The sequence below is a fragment of the Triticum aestivum genome, chromosome 3B (assembly GCF_018294505.1).
Source record: "Triticum aestivum cultivar Chinese Spring chromosome 3B, IWGSC CS RefSeq v2.1, whole genome shotgun sequence".
NCBI classification, from domain to species: domain Eukaryota; kingdom Viridiplantae; phylum Streptophyta; class Magnoliopsida; order Poales; family Poaceae; genus Triticum; species Triticum aestivum.
Genome location: NC_057801.1, coordinates 62,332,133 through 62,340,709, shown reverse-complemented (window position 1 = coordinate 62,340,709; position 8,577 = coordinate 62,332,133). Strand labels below are relative to the sequence as shown.

Below are 8,577 nucleotides of genomic sequence, written 5' to 3'. Positions count from 1 at the left end.
ATCAGTTCTATCATGAGTGATCTGTGGAGCAATAGGAATGGCTAACACAATTGACTGAGACAAAATTTTCCCTGCATGCAGTAGAGGTATACTCTGATTAACTGGAGAAGATGAATGGAACGAACAAAATCTTTAAATTTCTTGATTTCCTGCTGCCTTACCAGATCCACAATACCACCAGCATACTGGAGGCAAGCAGGAGTATAGGAGTATAGGACTGTAGCAAGAGCAAACAGCACTAGTTACCAAAGCCCCTCTCCCCTCATCTGCGACACATAAGACAAGTCTTCCAACTTGCATCCATCTTGTACATTAACATTATAACTTCCGTCAGCTACAGGGAATCCTTGTAAAGTATTGAGGAACTTCAGTTTTGCTATCCCTTTTGGAATCTGATCTATTTTTGTACCGTCAAGAGAAAGACATCTTAAACTGCACAACTGGGTCATTGTTGAAGGAAGACTATGCAGAGAACCACAATAATCCAAGCTTAATACTTGAAGGTTTCTTAGGGAGCCAATGGATTCTGGAAGACAAGATATGCCAGTATAATTCAGATCAAGTAGACGTAGATGAATCAATTTTCCTATACAATCTGGAACTGGTAGGACTAGGGTTCCTACCGACTCGGCTCCTTAGGTTGTAGGGGCAGGACAGCGAGGGTTGGGGCCGAGGGCGGCGGCTCCGGCGCGTCGGCGCCGTCGCGAGGGAGGAGAAGGGCAGCGGCGGCTAGGGTTCGGTGCGGCTAGGGTTTCCGGCTCCTCTGGAGCCGGGCAATATGATAGAACTATCTTTATTGCTTAATCTCAAAAGGTATCTTACAACTAATATTTATAACCTCAAAACGACTAGCCTAAGATAACTTGCATAAGAATTAACCTAAGATAACTTGTGGGCTAAGATTGCCCGGTGGGCCTCTACGGCCGTAACACTTCTCCTCGCCTGCACAAATAGCTCGTCCTCGAGCTGTAAGGTGGGGAAGCGCTGGTGGAACTCCTCGAGGCGATCAACCAGCGTCAAACACCTTCTCGACAGCTGGGGCGGCCAGGTCGGCGGCGACGGCGTCCTCCGGAATGTAGTCTGCAACCTCCAGGTAGAAGAGTCGCGGGCAGGCATGGCCGGGCGTGTAGGGCTCGTCGCAGTTGAAGCACAATCCTTGGCGGCGACGCTCGAGGAGCTCGGCCGAGGTGAGCCGGCTGAACGGGCGTCCCGCGGTCACGGCGAGGGGTGCCACAGAAGCCTGCGCAGGTCGACCCTGCACGGAATCCGACCCTGGTAGCGACCCAACGGTCCGAGATGGTGATTCCTGCTGGATGGCCACCGCGCGGCGCTCGAACGCGCGGGCGTAGTACATGGCCGACTGGAGATCCTGGGGTCCGCGAAGCTCCACGTCGACGCGAATGTGATCTGGAAGGCCGCCGACGAAGAGCTCAGCCCGCTGCAGGGCCGACACACCTGGCGCGTGACACGCCAAGGCCTGGAAGCGGTCGGCGAAATCCTGCACCGTGGAGGTGAAAGGTAGGCGGCCCAACTCAGCCAATCGGCTCCCGCGTAATTGCGGTCCGAAGCGAAGAAGGCACAGCTCGCGGAAGCGCTCCCACGGGGGCATGCCGCCCTCGTCCTGATCGAGGGCGTAGTACCATGTCTGGGCGGCCCCGTGGAGATGGTAGGAAGCCAGCCAAGTGCGCTCCGACGCGGGTGTGCGCTGCCCGCAGAAGAACTGGTCACACTGGTTGAGCCAGTTAAGCGGGTTGTCTGAGCCGTCATAAGTGGCGAAGTCGAGCTTGGCGAACCGGGGCGGCTGCTGGTTTGGCGCGCCATGGCCCACTGCCTCGGCGGTGCAGAGAGCTGATGACGGTGCTTGGTCCATGGTGGGAAGGCCGTCGTAGGCCCCCGTGGCCCCCGACGCCCTGGGCTGCAACTGGGAACCCGACGACTCCCGGGCCTCCGTGTAAACCAGCGGAGGCGATGTCCCGTGAGCCAGCCCGGAAGCGGACATGGTGACGACGGGAACCGGACCTCCTGGATCGGAAGACCGCCTCGCGCGGACCGGCACAGGCTAGGGCTGGGCGGTGGTGGAACCTGCACTGTGGCCACCGGGAGGGACGGCGAGGCGGTGGGTGGCGCGGCCCAGGCCGGCCACTGCGGGCCCTGGGCAGCTGCTGGCGGCGTGGGTGGCGCCGCGAGCGCTGGCGTTGGCCACTGGGGCCAGGGCAGCGTGGAAGCGGCCGGTGATGGTAGCACCGGGTAGCCCCCGGCGATGGCCGCAGGGACGGAGTAGGCCACCCACTGCGGGCCCTAGGCGGCTGCTGGCGGCGCGGGTGGCGCCGCGAGCGCTGGCGTCGACCACTGTGGCCAAGGCGGCGTCGGAGCCATCGGTGAGGGCAGCGCCTGGTAACCCCTGATGATGGCCGCGGGGACGGAGTACCATGGCAGCGCCGACTGTCCCGCAGTCACGGCCGGATGGAGCTGCGGGGGCAGCCCGTACGGGCTAGCCAAGTAGAGGCGGATGCCTTGGACCGCGACGACCAAGTCGTTGAGCACGCCGGCCATGGCCTCCGGCGTAAACTGCTGCGGCACGGGGGGAGGCGACGGCGGCACGTGTTGGACGGGGGGGGTGGCGGTAGGCCGTGGCCCGGCGCGGTGCCGGTTGCAGGGAAGATCGGCGCCGAGAGCGACGCCATGGCGCCCGCCGAGAGCGAGGCCGTGATGCCCGGCGATGAAGCGGCGGCGGTGGTGGAGTTGACGGGCAGCGGCGATGGTGGCGGTGGTGGCGGAATTGGAGGCGGCGAAGACATGGTCGAAACCCGGGTACCTGATACCAAATTGGTAGGACTAGTGTTCCTACCGACAGCGAGGGTTGGGGCCGAGGGCGGCGGCTCCGGCGCGTGGGCGCCGTCGCGAGGGAGGAGAAGGGCAGCGGTGGCTAGGGTTCGGTGCGGCTAGGGTTTTCGGCTCCTCTGGAGCCGGGCAATATGATAGAACTATCTTTATTGCTTAATCTCAAAAGGTATCTTACAACTAATATTTACAACCTCAAAACGACTAGCCTAAGATAACTTGCATAAAAATTAACCTAAGATAACTTGTGGGCTAAGATTGCCCGGTGGGCCTCTACGGCCGTAACAGGAACACTTTGTACAAGTGAGTAATTCAGCACCAGAACACGAAGAAGCAGAAACCTCTTGAACAATGCATCCTCCATTCTCTGTGCACCATGAACACTTAGGAAAGTCCTCACCTTAACTTTCACCTTATCGACTCTAGGTAACACCAATATATCCTTCTTAGTGACAGTCGTAACACGTCGTAGCTTTGACATATTTTCACCTCTTAATGTTTCAACGTCTCCAACAAAACATTCTTCTCTTGATATATTTAAAGCAAACTGTCTCAGGAGGTCATGCATTCTACATCTCTCCTGATCAAAATATTTGTTATCTGGTTGGAGGAGGTTTCGATGGATTAGCTCGTAGAAGTACTCTTCTGCTATGTCTTCTAGTGATTGGCCTTGCTGCTCCATGATGAACCCTTCAGCAATCCATAACTGGCCAATTTCTCTACGCCGAATGAGAGAATCTTCAATATGCAAAGCACAATAAAGGAAACACTGCTTCAGACGATGCGGTAACTCGTCGTAGCTTAGACGTATAGCTCATTCTAATTCATCAGAAAGCATGCTCTGGGATCCAGCATATCTGCCCAAAAACCTTTTCCACTCATTCTCCGTACGACCTCTGCTTGCCAAAACACTAGCGGTAACCTTGATTACAAGAGGGAGGCAGCCGCATTTACGAATAATCTCAATCCCGATGTTTCTTAGATTTTGCACTTCTTTCTCTTCATCAATATTCATGCTCTTCCAAAGTAGCTCCCATCCCACCTCTACTGACATGAGATCAACTCGATGGACATGCTGCACACCTATTGTCATTGCAATTTGATCATCTCTTGTAGTTACCAATATTACTCCAACAGCTGTTTCGTTTACTGGAATTCTTATTAAATTTGTCCAGACATTTGACTGCCACACATCATCTAGAACAAGAAAGAAACTCTTGTCCTTGATTGCTTCTGCGAGCTTTCTCTGCAGCTCGGCTATGGTTTCACCTTGCTGATGATGCACGCCAATATTACGGAGAACCTCTTTCAGAAGAGTAACTTGATTGTAATCTTGCGACACACAAATCCATGTGTGTATCTTAAAGCTTCCTTTTATTTTGTTGTCATTGTATATCTTTTGAGCTAGTGTTGTCTTACCAACTCCCCCGGTTCCAACAATAGCAAGCTTGTAAGACTTATTTTCCTTGTGTGAATGAACTAAGTCCACCAACCTCCTGCTAGAACGTATGGTCTCCTTTCCCACAAGGTTGGGCTCAACGAGGTTGGAACTTCTTATCAGTTTGGATGTTGGACCATTTCCAGCAGGTTGTGTACTATTGTTGAACGTTAAGAATATCTTGTCCTTTGAAATGTTTTCTATCTTTATGTTGAGGCTTCTAATCCGAACAGCAACATCATGACGTGACCAGATGTTACAAAAGCAAGAGGAAACTGAGAAGCCTGCACATGCAGCTGATTTGCTTGATGATGAAGAAGGATCATCAGGAAGTATCTTGCTTCCTTTACATCTAGCCACATCTAGGATTTCATCAACATCATATATAACATCTCTCAGTTGGCCAAGCCAATTGTTTACTGCTAGCTCTTTTGTCCTCCTTTTCTCAGCATCATATATGCAACATTTTATCAGTTCTACTCGTCGCATGACTTCTCTGAGCACTTCTTCCACCCCGAGGATTAGTATGGCCTCATCTGTAATGATATTCTGCAACTTACTGGCACATGATCCAAGCAACGATTCAAGTATGGCTGCCATCGATCAGACAAACTCGGCAAGGGAGATCCACCCAAACCACCACGGTGACTTGTTCTGGGAATAGCAGAAATTGGAAGCTGAAAATGAATGCTTTCAAAAATTAGATAAGGCTCTACAGATACACTAGAAGCTGCTTACTTACATTTTTTTTCTTTTTTTGCCTAATGAAAGCTATGTATGCAACATACATATAGATTCAGCACCTTGAGTAGTGCCATGTATCAAGGACTAAGTTCAAGTTTTTCTGCTCGCAAATTTACATGTGTTTCAGTTTTTCATACAAAAATATTTATTAGTTTGTCTTGCCTAGTTAAGGGCGCCATCCAATGGCAGCTGCATAACAGTCTGCAGTCTACATATCAATCGGAACCAAAGAAAATGTTGCGTCAAGTATATGAGGAGTACAAAGGACCGGATGAAGTATATTTCTATCTGTTACAACACCTAGATTAATCAACCAGCGGCTTTTTTGCTTTTCTGATTCATCTGATGAATAGCCCCAGTGCTAGCCTAGAAATCTTGATAACTAGTTTATTCGACTGGACTAATGAAAGTTAAGTTGATTGCAAGTCTTTACCTTACAAACCACTCTCTGGTCAAGGAAAAACCGTCAATAGTAAGAACCAATAGTGATCATAAATCTTGAAGAATCAGTTTCCTATGATCAGTCGATCTCATAGAAGATTACCGTTCAGTCACCACCAGAAAACCATACTGCTTCTACACCTGCAGTATTATATATAGATAATACAAGACTAGCAAACATGCCCGTGCGTTGCAACGGGAGAGAAAATTTACATGCTAGCCAAATAAGTTTGACTCAATACCCTGACATATGAGCGTTCTCTATTTTAACACAATGACTCGCGATGTTGCGAACATGTTTTATAATTTACGAACAGTTTTGTAAATTCTAATATTTATTGAAACTGCAAAAAATTTATGATTTCACACACATTTCTGAATTCACAAACATTTTATGATTTCTCAAACATGTTTTTCAAAATTTGCAATGTTTCGAAATTTGGAAATATCAAATTAATTTAAAAAAGGAGAAAACAAAAAAAAGAAATGAGAAAATAAAAGAAAAATACAAAAGATGAAATGAAAAAAATAGGGGAGTCACGCCCTGCGTGCCGGCCCATGAACACGCACTGGGGGAGGGGAGGTGCATCACAAAAGGGGGGGGGGATCTGCAGAACTTGAGGATAAAGAATTACACTCTAGCCAAATAAGTATGACTCAATACCCTGACATATGCGATATCCACGTGATCGCAATGTAGTCGACATGGTAAATCCCAAGGCAATGAGCTTGCCATTGCACGACACACTTTTAAACTTTTAAAACAAATCTCATCGACCACAAACTTGCAATTTTTTTGAGTTTTTCAATATTTTCTAACATTTCGTGGACATTTTTTTCATATTCATGAATTTGTTTTGAATACACGATTATTTTTTAAAATCATGAACATAGTTTTATTTCCTGTCATTTTTTTCGAAATTTTAATTTTTTAATAATTTGCAAACACTCTTCTAAAATCACTAATATTTTTAAAACTGTGATTTTTTATGATGTCCCACACATTTTTGAAATCACAAATATTTTATGATTTCTCGAACATGATTTCAAATTTTTGCAATGTTTTGAAATTTGGATATCTCAAATTAATCTAAAGAAGGAAAAACACAAAACAAAAGAAATGAGAAAAAAAAGACAAAAGACGAAATGCAATAAAAAGAAAAAAAACATTGGCGTCACGCCCTCCGGGCCGGCCCATGAACGCACACTGGGTGGGGAGGGGAGGTGCGTGACAAAAATCATTGGGAAAATTAGTTAAACCTGGGATTCGAACCCTGGTGTCTGCGGTGGGACAAAAATGTTTGCGCCACTGCGCCATTCTGAGCTTTTGCTATATGTGCAGTATTACCTTTATATAACAGCTGATGACGACGAATTTGGGAAAAAACGAATCGTTTTTTTATTTAACTTACGGGTGGCATTGGTAGGTAATTCTTGCCAACTTCGAGGGTATTTTTTATGACGTACGACAGAAACCTAATTTTCTTTATTATTACTAGTACAAATGCCCGTGCGTTGCACCGGGCAAAAAATGAAATGTAACCTGCTTCATGTGCCATTATGCAACATTTTTATAATCTAATTTTCGCAAACATCAGAAATGAGGTTACACTGAGTATTTTTTTTTTGTATGATGAAATTTGGAATAAGAAATAAGGCTACATGTGCACGGATCTTCTAAGACTGCTCTGCGGCAATGAACTGCACTTGTTAAAAGTCAGAAAAGAAACCAACGCCAGTCACCACAAAACTATGGGGGTGATAATGGAAGCCACCCCCCAACCAAATCTTTGGAATGTAATCCAGCCTAACAGCATCATCATGAAAGTTGCAAGTCCAGTTGCGGTAGAGAAATCACCCATGAAAGATGAGTGCTCGTTTGGACTGGGGAACTGCCAAAATGAATAAGGAACCATGAAAAGGTTAAAGGAGTACAAGGAAAGAAGAAAAACAAAAGCCGGAAAAAGTTACCTGTGCCTTGAGCTTCGATTTCCATGTGACTTACACAAAATTGATTATAATGCCATATGCAACAACTAAGGTAGCAAGGCCCCTCACATATTTTGAAGAGATCAGAACTTTCATACTCTCTTTCATGCTAAGCTTAGGTTTGTTCTGTTGAAACAATGGCTATATTCACAACTGTGGTGATCTGAAAATGATTTAATCAAATCAACTTGAGCAAAAAGGGCTATCATTTGATAAGAAAGCTGACCAAAGATAAACTCAAAATTCCATATGGCAGGCACAATAATGACATGGACAAATAAAGGCATCACAAAGGTACCTCAAGGAATTAGAACTGAAAGGTAAGGCTTGCGGCCAGTGACCGGAAGTAGAATATGCTTAACTTGGGACAGAGCATTAATCACTAAAGCACTTCCAGATTCATTCACTTCAGCCCTCACTGGTTACAAAGCAAAGGCAAACAAATATCAAACAGTGGTCTCAGCTCAACCATCCATCGTACCTCTTCAAACATAATCAGAAGGATGTTCTTTGCAAGTTTGATTACGAATCACCACAAATTTCCCTGCTAAGAACAAAGTCAAGCATGGTGAACAATTCACTAACTTCGGTGCAGCAAAGGAAGGCCAATACATTGTCAGAAGCGCAACTACGCTTGGTCAGACACACAATCATTCAAACATCACATGAAAATATCAGCATCAGCAACCTGAAACCACTGCACCTCGCTCCAAGTCAAAGCGAAGTAACTAATCTTCAGTACACGTAGTGACAGCACAAAGAGACGACCAAGCAATCGACGTACAAATCTCAAGAAGACTTCAAGTCAGAGGCCACCACCCACACGCCTCCGCAGGGAGCCCGGCCGGGGCCAGTGGACCATGGCCATAGGCACCACCGTCTGGGAGGAGCAGCGCTGGTGGCCGGTAGCACTGCCCCCGCGGTGCGTTCCGAAGGCCACGGCTGCGCCGTGGGCGCCGCCTCAATTGCGGGCTGGTGCGCTTAAGAACGAGCCTTGCCGGCCATGTGCCATCGCCTCGCGGAGCGTCTTGGCCAAAAATATGAAACCTAATGCTATGCCCTGTTTAAAACTTTTTATAAAGTAAAAATATTTCAAAAAAATAGACATCACAATTTTCCATATG

At 47.3% G+C, this 8,577-nt stretch overlaps 1 long non-coding RNA gene and 1 pseudogene across 1 annotated transcript; both read right to left on the bottom strand.

The window, feature by feature from the left end:
* Window positions 1-2,990: 2,990 nt before the first annotated feature.
* On the bottom strand, window positions 2,991-4,879 carry LOC123067306 (putative disease resistance protein RGA3; annotated as a pseudogene).
* A 2,308-nt stretch (window positions 4,880-7,187) lies between these two features.
* LOC123068578 (uncharacterized) lies at window positions 7,188-8,261 on the bottom strand. Its single transcript, XR_006431849.1, has 3 exons — window positions 7,752-8,261; window positions 7,436-7,616; window positions 7,188-7,356 (listed from the first exon to the last, which is right to left on the bottom strand). It is a non-coding gene; the product is annotated as an uncharacterized lncRNA (long non-coding RNA).
* Window positions 8,262-8,577: the final 316 nt, after the last annotated feature.